We start from the raw sequence: 16,341 nt of genomic DNA, 5'->3' as shown, positions 1-16,341 counted from the left end.
CATTTAGGGCACATATTATTTATCTGCAAGCGGGAGGAAATTTGTCTCTCGTCCCTGGTTGCGGCAGTGAAGGCTGGCTCCGAAATGCCTTTGAGGGGGGAAAGAAGGTGGCTGAATAATGGCTCTTAACTGCTGGCTTCAAACAAGCTCTTAATTCTGAAAGGATACATTTTATAAATTTGCGAATTTGCATGTTGCCAGCCCACCCCCCACCCCTTTGTGACTTATTTAAATCCAGATTATCCTGTTTATTCCTTCAGTCACAGCTGTCATTTATCTCTGCGTAGGCTGCTTGTTCATTATACGGGCGGGGGCTTCCTGCAACCCTGCACGGAAAGGCACCTTTTGTTGGCTGTGTTTTGATGCTTTTGCTGCAGAAGTTTAACAGGAACTCCCACAGATCAGGACCACTGAAGCGAAGGTGTCCAATGGGTGCCTCGCCAGGGGTGGCCTCTGAGCAGCAACCGTCTCCTCTGAGTGGCGTGGAGCCAGCTGCTCACCAACATAGCATGGGAGAAACATCTGTTTTCATCTTTAAACAAGAAGCTTGTGGCTTCCTCCTCCTCCTTCCCCATTTGTACATTAACACATCCGGCTGTAATTGCTTGGCCTCTCAACTGTGCCCTGTTAGTATCCCAGTCAGACAAGCTAGGAATTTTCAAGGGGATTGAGCCTGCCTGCCTGCTGCCATTAAAGGCAGCAATCTGCATGAAAACCAAAGTCTATTTGCTGTAAGCCCCCCGAGTCAAATCTCTTGTTGAATTTGCTCAACAAAAAAAAGAAGAAAGAAAGAAAGAAAGAAGGGAAAGGGGGGGGGGAGAACCCACCCTTGGTTTCTGCTGGAATTTGCATAGAAGTAATGTCTTGTAAATCTCTTTCTGCTCTCTGAATCCATATTCAAGACCAAAAGCATTAACTTTGAAATGTTGTGCTTAATGCTGAAAATAATTTTAATCTCTCCAAAGCCCCATCACCAAAGTGTGCCCTCCAATCCCTTTGAATAAGCAACGCAGACCCCACAGCTGCCACTCCATAATGGGGGCATATTGCTTTAATTCCCTGGGGTTTTTAACAAACCTTAAACACGGCTTGTAAAGAGCTTTACTGAGGAACATCCTGGTTGCCCATATGCTCCTCATGGAACAGGAACTAGCCCACACCAGGGAAATGTGGAAGCCATCTTCCGCAGGGTATTGGTGTGCACTGAAGGTGCTTGACAGGTTGGGGGGCAGCAGAGGGGGGGGCTGCAGATGTGGCAGGAAGGAGGGGTACAGTCTGGCCTCCAAGGAACTGCCATATGTGGACGGAAGGTATCCAGGTTGTAGGGAGGTGACCTCAACACTAGAGGGCAGCAGAGGATGCCTTGTGTGAACCAGACCAATAGTTCAATATTGTCTGCACTGACTGGCAGCAGCTCTCTGGGGTTTCAGAGAGGAATCTTCCTTGGAGATGCCATTGGGGATTGAATCTGGGACCTCCTGCACACAAAGAAGAGGCTATTCCTGCTACAGGTGAGAGCAAGGAACATCCCACCATGGCCTTTGCAGAGGCCTTTGCAGTTCAACCACTACCCCTTGCAAGAGGTCAGGGGCTGCCCTGTGAGTGAAAAGTCATTTCCCTTCTAGGTCTCTTTTGCTCTACTTAAGGGAAGCATTCCTATGTTGGAAAGAAGTCTGTCCTGCTGCTCAGCAGGTGCTTCCAAGGAAGTTGACACAAAATAATAATCAATGTCTAACATTAAAACATTAAAGTATTTTTAAAACAGCACAATAATAACAAAAACAGCAGTAAGAGCAGCAATAAAGACCAAGAAACTACAGGAATAAAATTAACCATCCATGAAAAGCTATGGGGATTATCGTTGTCTTCTTCACTATCCTCCCAAAGGCAGTCCATCACAGGGAACAGCACTTCTGAAGTCAGAGGAACCGAAAGCAAGATTCCTGCCACAGACCTTAAAATCTGGGCAGGGTCACACAGGAGTCCCAAACTGAAGAGGACAGTTGTGCTTCCAAAACCCAAAGTAGGTAGTTCATGTCCCCTGAAACAGAATCAGTGGTGTACCATGTGTCGCCAGTGCCCAAGGCCGCATCGGGTGGAAATGGATGGAGTATGCATGCACATTCAACTACCTAATGGTGTCCGCACCACCCAGAGGATTGCAGTCACAGAGATAAGAAGAGTTGTTCCATTGCCTGGAGAGGTCACTTCCTGGTTCACATGGAGAAGCTGTTTTCACCAGAGCCCAGTGATGGAAACATTCAGCTGTATTGAGGTAGTGTTGGGTGTGGAAATTTGTGCCCCTAACAATTTTGCACCCAGGGCAACTGCACCTGTGCTTCTCTCCCAGCTATGCCACTGCATAGAATAGAACATGGGTAGGCAAGCTAAGGCCCAGGGGCTGGATCTGGCCCAATTGCCTTCTAAATCTGGCCCAAGGACGGTCTGGGAATCAGCATGATTTTACATGAGTAGAATGTGTCCTTTTATTTAAAATGCATCTCTGGGTTATTTGTGGGGCATAGGAATTCGTTCATTCCCTCCCCCCCCCCAAAAAAAATATAGTCCGGCCACCCACAAGGCCTGAGGGACAGTGGACCGGCCCCCTGCTGAAAAAGTTTGCTGACCTTACAACAAAATTATACATATCTTTACTCAGAAGTGATTCCCTTTCATATTGATGGGACACGCCTCCTAGGAAATCCTGTTTAGGAGTGCAATGTCTAATCAGCCAAGGTCTCCTTGTCACTGCCACTCAGAACATGCACCGGTTTATCCTCCTCCCCAAGTTCAGCAGTTGCAGCACTGGTGGGGGAAATAGGAACATTCTGGGATCAAATCTGTGGGGGGGGGTTGATTTCTTTGGGAGGGACAAATATCCAATTTTTCCAGTTTTGAAAGGTGTCCACAGGTCTCTAAAGGCACACCCAACCACCCACCATATCTGGCTGAAGGCAGGAATCTAAGCCTGGAGACCCCGCCCTGAGCAAAGGTTTCTTTTCAAACAGGGCATCAGGGCAGCTTCTTTCTCTGTGACCACCTGAAACTTGCATTTGGTATCCTTCAGAAAAGGGTGCATGCTTCTCCTCCCCCCTGCCCCCCATAATACCATGTCAATGGAATGTGTTTGTGAGTATTACCATAACAACCAAGGTGCCAACGTCAGCTACAACCTGATAGGATCAGGAGAAGCAGAGGATGGAAAGAAAGGAGTGAAGTTGCTACAGCAACCAGACCGTGGATTTGGAGACTGTGTCAACAGACAAGTTACAGAGGAAATCAAATGGTATCTCCGCCCGCCACTATGTGAACAGCAGTGTTGCTGATCAGGCATTCAAAGAACATGGACAGAGAGTGAAGAGGGTGCATGCGCTGTGGTGTGTTTTCGGCACCTCCCCACAACGGCTGGCTCCTGGCCTGCAATGACTTCCCCAAATTGAGCAGGAAAGGCTGAGGGCGGCTCACCAGTATATCCACCTGAAAATGCTTAGAAGGCCTGGCCAGGGTGGGGCTCATAATGCAAGGTTCCTGATTGTGTGCCGGTGTGCATGGGGCATGTGTCTATACATGCATTTGGCTTTCTCCAGACCTGCACTCTTGAATCCATTCATTCCCCTGCCCAAATATTATTCTTCCCCATACAACTTCCCCATCCCTGCCTCAACTCTGAGCCTTTGTAATAGATGGATTTCCCTTAGCAATAAAGGCTGCACCCCATCCTCTAGGATACCCCTGGAGCATGGGTAGGCAAACTAAGGCCCGGAAGGGGGGGGCGGATCCGGCCCAATTGCCTTCTAAATCCAGCCTGCGGACGGTCCGGGAATCAGCATGTTTTTACATGAGTAGAATGTGTGTTTTTATTTAAAATGCATCTCTGGGTTATTTGTGGGGCCTGCTTGGTGTTTTTACACGGGTAGAATGTGTGCTTTTATTTAAAATGCATCTCTGGGATATTTGTGGGGCATAGGAATTCGTTCATTTTTCTCCCTCCAAAATATAGTCTGGCCCCCCACAAGGTCTGAGGGACAGAGGACCGGCCCCCTGCTGAATAAGTTTGCTGGCCCCTGCCTTGGAGTATCCTCAGTGCTGGTGAGTTCCAGACAGGCATTTTCTGCAAGACCAGGATCAGGAATAGGTTCTAAAGTGCTTGAAGGCAGCCTGAACAATGTGCCCGATCGAGGACATCTAAAGTATCCTCCATCCCTTTTAATCTGGCTATGTGACAGAGACAGCATCCCCAGTCCAACACCCTATAACCTCTCACTAAGCAAGGCAAAGAGGTCAGTCCCGACCCCTCCCAACAGATGCTCGACTTTCCCAATCACTCTGGCTGCATCTTTCCCTCTCCTTGCCTGTTGCTTCTGCCAGCAAGGCAGGGGGACGATCTCAGCACAGCAATTCACCCAGATTGCAAAGAGGCCACTCAGAACTCCCCTGGGGTGGGGAAGGAGTTCATCAGTGGAGAGGAAATAAGGAGAGTGTGTGTGTAGGAGAGAGAGACAGAGATGTGACCAGGCAATCTGAAGAAGTGTCAGAGATAACAATCATCAGGGCCTCAGCAGACACTGTGGCTCCCTGTGAGGCAGCGCAAGGCCCAAAGGCTGCTCTCCACAGACAGAGCTCAAGAGGTCTCTGCTGCATGGCAGGAGGAAATAAAGGAATGTCTGGGAATCGGAAGGGGGCGTCTGGGTCAAGGAACTTTCCCCCCACCTGTCTCCTCCTCCCCTTACTTTGCTCCCAGGGATGTGGGTGGTGCTTTGGTCTAAATCACTGAGCCTCTTGAGCTTACTGATCAGAAGGTCAGCAGTTTGAATCCCCATGACGGGGTGAGCTCCCATTGCTCTGTCCCAGCTCCTGCCAACCTAGCAGTTTGAAAGCACACCAGTGCAAGTAGATAAATAGGTACTGCTGTGGCGGGAAGGTAAATGGTGTTTTTGTGCACTCTTGCACTCATCACAGTCCTCCGTGCACCAGTAGCAGTTTAGTCATGCTGGCCACATGACTTGGAAAACTGTCTGTGGACAAACGTCGGCTCCCTTGGCCTGAAAGTGAGATGAACGCCACAACCCCATAGTCACCTTTGACAGGACTTAACCATCCAGGGGTCCTTCACCTTTACCGTACTTTGCTTCCATCTCCAAGAGGAGAGAGGAGGTAAAGACTGTCCCCCACCCCAGTCAACAAGTCGAGTGAGGGATGGAATCAAACTCTGTGTTTGTGTGTGTGTTAGGGTTGCCATATTTCAAAAAGTGTTGAGCTTTTTTTTTTTTACACTACCAACGTGTGCCGCCATATTTCTGGATTTCCCCGGACATTTCAGTGATTACTGCCCAGATGCTGCTTAAGAATATCAGCTGTGCCCAGAAAATTCCAGATGTATGGCAACCCTAGGTGTGTTTGTGGGGGGCGGGGTGCATTCCCAAGCAAACCCTCCTCCCAGAAATCTGCTCCCAGAAATGATGCAGTGGTCATCTGAAATGTAGCCCCAGTTCTGGGCACCACCATCCATGTTCAGAGGAAAGTGCATAAATGGCCCAAAAACATTTAGCAGAGCTGCTGACAAATGCCCCTCAAAATAATTTCATTTTTTTAAAAAAAAAATATTTATTAGGGTTTTTACAAAAAGAAAAGAAAACATCCAATAACAGTGTACAATATTACTTTGTTTAACAAAATTTCATATCCTCTTTGAACTTCCTCACGCCTCCCACTCCCATTTACATCATTAAAAAATTTTGTCCAGCAAATTATCATCTTATTTCCAAATTTTAAAACCGCTTAATTACAATAAAATTATTCTCCTGCTAATTTATTTTTCTTAATCTCTCTCCTCATCAGTTCCTGATCTATTTTAGTGATGGCCAATTATTTATAACTAAGCATCTTTTTTAACATTCCGATAAATCATAATATTTTTGTAGGTAAATCTTGAATTTCTTCCAGTCTTCTTCCATCCTCTCTTCTCCCAGGTCTCGGATTCTGCCAGTCATCTCCGCCAGTTGCATATAGTCCATCAGTTGCGTCTGCCATTCTTCCAGTGTGGGTAGATCTTGAGTTTTCCAATTCTTGGCGAGTAGTATCCTTGCTGCTGTTGTCGCATACATGAAAAATGTTCTATCTTTCTTTAACACCTTCTGGTCGACAATGCCCAGAAGAAAGGCCTCTGGTTTCTTGGTAAAGGTATACTTAAACACCTTTTTCAACTCATTATATATCATTTCCCAGAAGGCCTTCACCTTAGGGCAAGTCCACCAGAGGTGGTAAAATGTTCCTTCATTTTCCTTACATTTCCAGCATTTATTGTCTGACGAATGGTATATTTTAGCAAGTTTAACTGGGGTCATGTACCATCTGTATATCATTTTCATTACATTTTCTTTCAAAGCATTACATGCAGTAAAGTTCAGCCCAGTGGTCCACAACCTTTCCCAATCCTCAAACATAATATTATGCCCAATATCCTGTGCCCATTTTATCATAGCCGATTTAACCATTTCGTCTTGTGTATTCCATTTCAACAGCAAGTTATACATTCTTGATAGTACCTTAGTCTTAGGTTCTAACAGTTCTGTTTCCAACTTCGATTTCTCCACCTGGAATCCTAACTTTTTATCACTTTTGAAAGTTTCCTTAATCTGAGCGTAGTGTAACCAGTCTCGCACTTTGTCCTTCATTTTCTCCATACTCTGCAATTTCCAATTATCTCCGTCTTTTTCTAGCAGTTCCCAATATTTTGGCCAGTAGGCCTCCATATTGGTTCCTTTTCGGGCCTTAGCTTCCAAAGGTGAAAGCCACCTTGGTGTTTTATTTTCCAGTAAGTCTTTATATTTAGTCCAGACATTAAACACTGCTTTTCTGACAATATGGTTCTTAAAGGCCTTAAAATAATTTCAAAGTGGTATTTTTTTAAACAAACCTTCAAGAACTTTCCCATTTGAGGGAAAGTGGAGATAAGCATGCTGAGTGCTACCTGCACCCCCTTTCGGGAGAACACCACAGTAGATCATCAGGGGGGAGCATCCCGGGTAAATCCCCATGGGTGTCATCTCCAGGCTGGCTGGGAAACGACTCCTAGCTGAGAAACTTGATTGTAGGACAACCCTAAAGGCTCTCTGTTCAGTCAGTTTTAGACACTTAGCTCTGCGCTCTCTCTCTCTCTCTCTCTGTGTGTGTGTGTGTTTGTGTCTTGTGCTTGGGTCCTGCTAGCAGGTTTCCCACAGCCATCTGGTCAGCCATTCTGTAAGAAAAATGGCCTGACCCAGCAGGCATCTTCTGCTCTTATATTTTGCTAGTGTTATAGTTTTTTTTACATGCCTCACACTTTACATTACGAATTTATGATTTTTTGGTACTTAATATTCTGGGTTTGAGTATGTTCTATTCTGCCTTGGAAGGGACCCTCTAAACATTGAGATACAAAGTAAATACAATAAGGAGGGTATTATGCTGAAAGTGGTTCACAGAAGACAGTAAGTCGAATAGCCATAACAGCTGAAAAAAGAGAAAGATGTCCTGCCATGTACCATTGACATTTCAACCATTACAATTCATTTAAAACATAACAACAGTTTAAACAAGGATGAAGCGATATCCTCAACACCAATAATATCAACATTATATCCACAAGGAGCAATTCATTTAGTGGTTCCTATTAAGAGACTGAACAATCAGACAACTCGCCTTCGCCAAACTACCAGCAAAAGAGACCCTCCTGCGGTTTCCAGCAACTGGGATTCAGAAGAATTGCTGCCTCCAGCTATGGAGGCAAAGCAAAGCCATCATGGCGAGGAGCCATCAGTAGCCCTCTCCCCCTTGAATTTGTCCAGTCCTCTTTTAAAGCCATCTAGAAGTGAGAGCTGGACCATAAAGAAGGCTGAGCGCCGAAGAATTGCTTTTGAATTATGGTGCTGGAGGAGACTCTTGAGAGTCCCATGGACTTCAAGAAGATCAAACCTCTCCATACTGAAGGAAATCAACCCTGAGTGCTCACTGGAAGGACAGATTGTGAAGCTGAGGCTCCAGTACTTTGGCCACCTCATGAGAAGAGAAGACTCCCTGGAGAAGACTCTGATGTTGGGAAAGATGGAGGGCACAAGGAGAAGGGGGCGACAGAGGACAAGATGGTTGGATAATGTTTTCGAGGTTACCAGCATGAGTTTGACCAAACTGCAGGAGGCAGTGGAGGACAGAGGTGCCTGCCGTTCTCTGGTCCATGGGGTCACGAAGAGTTGGACACGACTAAACGACCAAACAACAACAACAACAACAGAGGTTGGCTGCTATCACTGCCTCTGGTGGGAATGAGTTTCATCATTTAACTATGCACTGTGTGAAGACTCTGTCCTGAATCTACCAACCTTCAGCTTCATTGGATCTCCATGAGTTCTAGTCTTTTGTCAGGGGGATAAAAACTTTACTTCTATCCCCTTTCTCCATGCTTTGCATAATTTTATAAACAGAAGTTTACAGCCTCTCCCCACTAGGAATGCTGGAAAATTCCAAGAGAAATGGAAATGGGGGAAGGAATTGCAGGTGCTCACTTATTTTTTCCCCATGCCCAGAATGGAAATTGATCCAGTGAGTAAGATTGGGATTTGCTGTTTTTCTTGTTTTCATTTTGTAAATCATACGCAATTTATGAAGTTTCCCCTCCCACATTTGCACTGTGTTTCCTTTGTGCCGAAATGGATAGTGTGGAGTGTAACAATAATGTAATTAGTAACATGAAATTCTACAACAACAGACAGCAAGATGAATAAAGTACATTTTGTCAGAAGCTGGACTGTAGAGGAAGAGAAACAGCGCTGCTTGCGATGGAGATGGATTTGAATGGAAACCGTCTCCCATCTCAATTTCCGACCCCACATTTTTACATCTGAGCAATGCAGGAGCCTCCCATTTCTGCCATCTCAGCCAGGCAGGCCTGCCCTGGGAGGTAGCCAAGAATGGCTCTGGAAAGCAGTACCCCCTGCAAGTGCCTCAAAGACTTTGGGGGAAGAGAAAGACACTGTGGGGAGGGGAAAAGCAATGCAGCTCCAGGGGATTGGTTACTGCCAACCATTGTAGCTGTTGCACAAGCTTCCTCAAACTCAGCCCTCCAGATGTTTTTGGCCTACAACTCCCATGATCCCTAGCTAGCAAGACCAATGGTCAGGGATGATGGGAATTGTAGTCTCAAAACACCTGGAGTTTGAGGAAGCCTGCTGTTGCAGCATAAGAATGTAAGACCCCTGCAGGGGGATCAGGACAAAAAGGGACCCCCAGTCGTCTGCTCTCACAGTGGCCAACCAGATGCCCCAAAGGGAAGCCCAAGCAGGATCTGAGAACAACAGCCTTCTACTACTCTTGTTCTCCAGCATTCCAAAGCAGACTGGCTCTGTCCATGGAGGTTCCATTTAGGAATAATAAGAAACTAAGAAGAGCTCTGCAGCAGCTCAATCAGGCCAAAGGGTGTGCGTCTCATCCAGCATAGTCTTCTGCTCACAGTGGCCATCCAAAAGAAGCTCACAAACAGGGCCTGAGCACAACAGCAGCAACTCTCCCCACTTCCAATACCCAGCAAGTGGTATTATTCAAAGGCATTCTCCGCTTCCAACAGCGGAGGTAGAGTACAGCCATCAGGCATGCCTCCCCCCAGTGAACAGAAAGAGAGGAGTTAGGGGAAGGCGCTCTTGGCCTCAAATAAGCTGTGCGGATCAGCTTGCATTGTGACTAAGGGTGTGTGTGGAATGCAGGGAATCCGGGCTAAGAGTTTTTAAAGCCCGTTTTCTTCTTTTGTTAAAGCTCTAAGGAGCTTTGAGAAGCCTTCCTGCTATCATTTGCCTGCATCGGTTTTGGATGGGGTGGGGCTGGGACTGAGCAGTGTGTCTTGAGTGGGATATTCTCTGCCCTTTAATGCCATCTCTAAAGGGTCTGGAGGAAAATGCCTTGACCGTCTTGATCCCTTTGCTCCCTGGATGCTCCCTTCTGGGCCCATTTCCCACCTCCTCTTAAGACAAGGACATAAGAAGAGCCCTGCCAGATCATGTCAAACGAAGCTCATCCTGTACTCACAGAGGCCAGCCAGATGCCCATTATAAGAAACCCTTAAGCAGGATCTGAGACCTCTCCATGAATTTGTCTAATCTTCTTTCAAAGCCATCCAAGTGGATGGCAGCCATCACTGCCACCTGTGGGAGCGAGTTCCATAGATTAACTCTGCACTATGTGAAGAAGGCCTTTTTCATCCCAGATGCTCCCTGCAAGCCCAAGTCCAGTCCTTGGCACTGAGGGGCATAGGGTCTCTTTGGAGCTAAGTTGAGGGTTTATGCTAAAGGAAGAGTGAACTTGGTAGGGGTCACAGGAGGGGAACCTGGGATTTCAGGGAGCAGAGAGGGAGAAACAAAGATGGAATCCCTTTTCCTTCCTGGGTAACGGATGCCAGGAATCACAAACCTCCAAGAGAGCTGCTTTCCTTTGTGGATCCTGCAGAATTGTCAAGGGGTTTGCTAATACCCAATATTAATATTATGGGTTTCAACTGCTGGTGTGAATCTGCAAAGTGAGCCAGCAAAGGGAAACCAGGCGGCTTCAGCCAAACCAAGGGAAATAAAAAATTGACTCATCTGTGTAATTTAGGGCTCTCTCACCCTGCACCCCCTCCCAAAAAAAGAGAGCAGTTGGTGTTTCGGAAGAAGAGAGGAGGCTGTCAAAATGGAATGTTTAAAATATAATGCAGTAGGTCTCTGTGGTGACGAGTTCAGTTTCATCGCTGGGGGAATTTACTCCCACCCAAAAGAGCAGATGAGAAATAATGGCCCTCTAAATGAAACCCCCACCCCCCACTGGATCAGCTTAAAAAGCTTTTAGGAGGAAAAAAGGTAAATAAATTCCACTGCTGAGCTGTGGATATGGATGTTATCCTAACCCAGCACGAATAGCCAGAGCGATAGTAATGGGGGAGTCATCAACAGTTAAGAAGATTGCAACTCTTAAGGGAGAGTGGCAGCTATGGTTGAGCTGGAGGAGAGGCGGGGTGGGTGGGGGGACTACACGCACACGCACATCCTGCTCCCCCCTCATTGTCTTCCTATTTCAGGAGGAATTTAGGCAGGGGTGCTAAATAGAAATTTCCTATTTATTAGCAAAGGGGAGGAAGCATCACCCCGGTCCTGGTTTCAAAATCAAATCTGATGGGCCCTGTTCATGCATTATTCATAGGTTGGGCATCATTGTGTAGTCCATGGAGTGGGTCCTGATGTTGCATGCAGTTGTCTGTACAAGAAAGACCAACCTGGGAGCACCTGGGAGTGTCAGTTCGGAGGGGATCCCTGTATCCGGGATGCCCACAGAGCCAGGTGCCACAATGATGTGGGAGTCCCTACTTGGGAGCAGGTGCCTGCATGCTGTACTTTCTTTTCTGATCATCTGCACACAGCACAAGGTTGTTGAAGGAATATGTGATTTGGAGGCTGGTCTATGCAGTTATGCCACATGGTTGAGCAGAGTGCAAGTAGGGCTGCTGTGGCATCATGACACTGGTGCCAGGATCCCTGACTGGCTGGATCACACAGCCAACAAGAAGGGCAAAACTCTTAAAGAACAGTAGCAGCAGCAGCAGCAGCAAGGTGGGCGTAGTGGTGAAGTTGGGTGAAAGAGGATGAAAATGGCAACGTTTGGAAAAGTCATCTGGATAATGTTTTGGCGACCCAGAACTCTCCCTTTAACCACCTACAAGGTTCTACCTGCAAAAATGTAGCTTGGTCCTCCTAGCAGCTAGGAAGAGACTCACTCACAGTGGTGGGTTTTGCGCCACAAAGCTCAAACAGCAGAATGACACAGCCCTTATAAAATATGTTAGGCTTGCAGAGAGAAGAAGGGGGAGCATGTGGTCCTTTCCCTTTGGCCTTGAAGGGAATTCCCAGCCATTTCAGTGATTGCAGGTAGGTGGAATACAGAATCATAGAATTCTGCAGTTGGCAAATACCCCAAGGGCCATTTAGTTCAGCCCCCTGCAGTCAGGGAATCATAGCTAAAAAATCCCATCAACCTCAGTTTAAAAACCTTCAAGGAAGGAGAGCCCACCACTTTCTAAGTTAGTCCATTCCACCACTGAGCAACTTTTACCCTCATAATGTTCTTCCTAATGTTAAGTCAGAATCTCATTTATTGTAGTTTGAATCCATTGGTTCAGGTCCTCCTCTTTGCCTGCTCTGGTCTCTTGCCAGCCCACAGACCAGATGCATACCTCTCAAGTGTACTGATTAAATTGGGAAATCCAATTTTTGGGGGGCCATGCTCTCACATGGGTCATGCAAGTCATGTAGAAGCATGGCCCAAAAAGACAGGTGTCCAGGTTTTCAACTGCAACATGCTGGAAGGTACACAGATGGACCAAACCAGCCTACCCAGAGCACCCAGGAGGCTTCATGAAGAGAACTGAGAAATGGTCTGGTTCTGCAATGCTCTTTTCCTGGGAAGCATCCCTTCTTGGGCACTTGCCCTGCACCAACTAAGAGTAGGTTCCCTGCTCCCTTCACACCAGAAACTGCTCTTGTGGTGGGAAAATGGATCAGCATTGCTCAGCTTGCCAGTGCCTCTTCACCACCACCAATGCCATCTGTGCATACAAAAGATCCCAGCTTCAGCACCCAATGGCACCTCCAGGTAGACCTGGGTAAAATCCCTTCCATGAACCCCTGCAGAGCCATTGCTGCCAGTCAGTGTAGACAATACTGAGCTAGATGGGGCAAGGCAAGTTCCTATGCTCTCTTTTCTGCAGCTGCTAAGTCTGGTGTGGCCTCCCACTGAGTTGCTTGGCCCCCACTCAAGCAGTCTGCCCTTTGACCTTGTCATGGGCCAAGCAGGATCAGAGCCTGCCCTGAATCTTCCAACATTCAGCTTCATTGGATGTCATGTGGCAGTAAGCTCAGTATCATGAGAGAGAGAGAGAGAGAGAGAGAGAGTTCTGCTACCAAGCAGCCTGGTGGTCAGATGTGCTTTAGAGAACCTTCCTTCTCCTCCCCATTCTGAGTACTAGCTATGAACAAGCAAAGGTTGCCACCCTGAGCCAGGCCACTGGCCCATGTGGTTGACAATAAATCTAAACAACAACAACCCCTTTGCCCAGCACTGACTGCTCTGAGTTACGTCAGCTCTCTAGGGTGGGAAGAACTTGTAAATCCTCCTATCGCCTAAGGCAGTCAGTTGACCCTAAGGACACCACAACTCCCACCCACCTAATATTGAGCCAGAAGGAGGCAGCTGTCACCCAGGCTAGCACCCAAGGGCAGTCCTGCTGTTTGTGCCTTCCCTGCCTTGCTCGTGCCAGGGCTGAATTTCATTCATTATGCATGCAACTATGGTAATTCCCCCCTCCCTCCTGCATCTGCCTGTGTAGCATCCAGCATCCTTATTATTCCAAGTATTCCCCCCCCCCCCATCATTTACTGGCTGGCCTTATTATGGTCCCTGCACCCTCCCTGTTCTGTAGGGTGCTTAATTGCAACAGAGGTGCAATCAGAGCCAGCCATGTGGCGGGTAATTGACTGAATTCTAATAAACACCAGCCCAGCACAGCTACAGTGGCAGGCGGAGCCGATTGGAGGGGGCAAGGGGAGAGCTGCCTGCCCCCAGGCCCACGGGCAGTGCCTGGCCGGGAGTGCTAGCAAAACAGACCCGCTCGCGCATTGGCATACCGGGTGACAGTTTGGGCATTAACATAGATAGAGTGCTATTTATATCAGTTTGTACATTTAATCAGATTTTTTGCAGTTTTCAGCAAGATGTGGACTCCATCCCTGTCCAAGGCATTTGGTTCAAATCAGTTGAGACAGAGAATAATCAAGATTTATGATGCTCATTCTGAGTCCGGATCACACAGTCAGTGCAGCTGGAACGGCTCCGGTGCTGCCTCTCCCAGAGCCCGGCCGGCCGGCAAAGGCTTCGCTCTCCCTCGTGCGGGAGATTTAATGTCCATCTTGCAAACTGTCAAAACACGTCAGCTGCTGCAGATAAGGGCAAAACAACACACACACACACTGTTTCTGATCGGCACTTTCCCTCTGACTAAGGTGGGCATCTATGCCCAGGAGCCATTTACCTCCATGCATCTAACAGAGGCTGAGAGGGCAATAGAGTCTTCCTGGAGGTGATGCTTTTAAGAAGCAAAGCCAGTGGGAAGGATCCAGCCCACCTGACGTCATCACAGGAATGCTGCTTCACAAATCATCAGGGTACCTGTCCATCTGGCTCAGTATTGTCTACACAGGCTGGCAGCAAAGCCTATCCAGTGTTCCAGGCTGGGGACTTCCCCAACCCAACCTGGAAATGCCAATGGGGACTTTCCATATGCAAAGCACTTGCTGTATCATTGAGCCATGCCTCCTTCTATCACAAGTAGCTATAGTGGCCTCTGCTAGTTGTGAGCCAAGACTGTGCAGGCCATCACAGGCTGATAGCAATGGCCGGAGGGAAGGGGAGGTGCTGCAGGTCTCCACTTCAAGATGCTCATTGCCACCCAGAAAGGCCAGGATTGTCCTGGTGGGGGAGACGGAAGAGAAGCTCAGTGAAGCCACTTTTCAGACTGGGCCACATAAATTCCATTGAATTTCCTTTTAACAACTGTGGTGGTAGTGGGTTTTATGGTTGTTTTCACCATGAGGTCCCTGGGAAGGATGTAACAATTTAAAAAGACAATATTAAAACAAGGGAATAGGGTGGGCCTTTCCATCTCTCTCTCTCTCTCTCTCTCTCTCTCTCTCTCTCTCTCTCTCTCTCTCTCTCTCTCTCTCTCTCTCTCTCTCTCTCTCTGGTGTCCAAGGCCAGAGGAAAGAGATGTGTCTTCAGCACATGACAAAAAATGACACACAGAAAGTGCCCGATATCTCTCTGTGAGGAGGAAATTCCACAGCTCAGGGTCTGACACAGATAATGTCATTTCCTGGGCCACTCCCAAAAAACTTATGAGGATGCAACTACAACCATCCTCATGAAAATAAAGCCCCTAAACAGGGCCGCCTTTAGCATATGTGCTGCCGGGGTGCAAAGATCCGCCCAGTGCCCCCCCCCCAATTTAGTTTAGCCCCCAAATTAACTTTTATTGTGCTTATGACCTGTAAGTGATGGAATTATAACACAACTTGCAATGTTTCACTCGGGGTCAGTGGCACCTTTGACACAACTGATCTCGCGCCGCCTGCCTGCCTGCCACGAGATCAGTCGTGTCAAAGGTGCCCTGTCCCCGCTGCCGCATAGCAGCTCAATACAATACGTAACATAATATTTTGATGTAAGAGTTACAGTAATTTCGCGTGCACAGCGTCGCTGAGAATGACAAGCGCCGCCATTGTGAATGACAAGCACTGCGGCCGGCGCTGGCGCAGCGCGGCTTTGGTAAATAAGTGCACAAAGTCAAAAGTCCTTTAGTGAAACAGTAGGTATACATTTCGGCAATACTTAGGTATATACGTATTTTGTTTTTTTGCTTGATCAAAATTATTTATTATTTCATAACAGGTAGATAGTTAAGAGCTTAGGTGGCTTCAATGGTGGTGCCTGGTGCCCCCCATAATTTGGCACCCAGGTGCCCCGCACCCCTTGCACCCCCGGGTAAGGACGGCCCTGCCCCTAAACCTCATAAAAACCCTGTGGTGGCAATTTTATTTATTTATATAATTCAGACATTTATATACCACTTAATGGTTTGCATTTCTAAGCAGTGGACATGCAAACAACCCACAGCAAACGGCACAATAAAACAATAAGAAATTATCATAAAACTGAATGGGGGACCACCCCACCAGTCCCAGTGTCTTCTCAGCCAGCCCCTACCTGCCTTCTGACTCCTATCTAAGGAATGGTGGTCCTGGCTGTCAGCTTTCTCCTCCTCAGTCTCAGCAGCGGGGAGGAGGATGAGGATGCAGACAACATCCACTCATCATTGGTTCTGGTTCCACCTACTACTGGGCCCCATGCTTCCTGACTTCCTAGTTCCAGTGGGCACCAGCTACCACTGGAGAAACCCATGCAAGAAATCCCTGGGCCCTTCCCTGGGGTGGATTTCTGGTATCACTGGGTGGAAAAGGGCTCAGCATCCTTTGGAGAGGCAGCCAGATGGATGCACTACCTGGAAAGTCTTGGGCACAGTCATCTTAATTTCCTTCCTTAGGAATGTTGAGAGCTGCCTTGTACAGAGACAGAACCTTGGACCACATAACTCAATGCTACCTACACAAAGTGACAGTGGCTGCCCAGAGTTTTAGATGGGGCATCTTTCCCCACCCTGCCTGGAGATGCCATTGGGGACTGAGCTGTGGTGGTGTAGTGGTTAGAGTGTCAGATTAGGATCTTGGGAGATGGGTT

General features: G+C 47.6%; 1 protein-coding gene and 1 long non-coding RNA gene across 2 annotated transcripts in view; one reads left to right on the top strand and one right to left on the bottom strand.

Moving 5' to 3' along the window:
* The window catches only part of LOC309356676 (heparan sulfate glucosamine 3-O-sulfotransferase 4-like), an 87,102-nt gene that overhangs the window by 9,425 nt on the left and 61,336 nt on the right, over window positions 1-16,341 (bottom strand). The gene's annotated exons all lie outside the window — the stretch shown is intronic.
* On the top strand, window positions 1,921-3,518 carry LOC309356685. Its single transcript, XR_014162887.1, has 2 exons — window positions 1,921-2,023; window positions 3,009-3,518. It is a non-coding gene; the product is annotated as an uncharacterized lncRNA (long non-coding RNA).

This window comes from Podarcis melisellensis (assembly GCF_964234715.1).
Source record: "Podarcis melisellensis genome assembly, chromosome: 14".
Lineage (NCBI taxonomy): Eukaryota > Metazoa > Chordata > Lepidosauria > Squamata > Lacertidae > Podarcis > Podarcis melisellensis.
The sequence above is the reverse complement of the archived record's forward strand: the minus strand, read 5'-3'. Positions and strand labels throughout refer to the sequence as shown.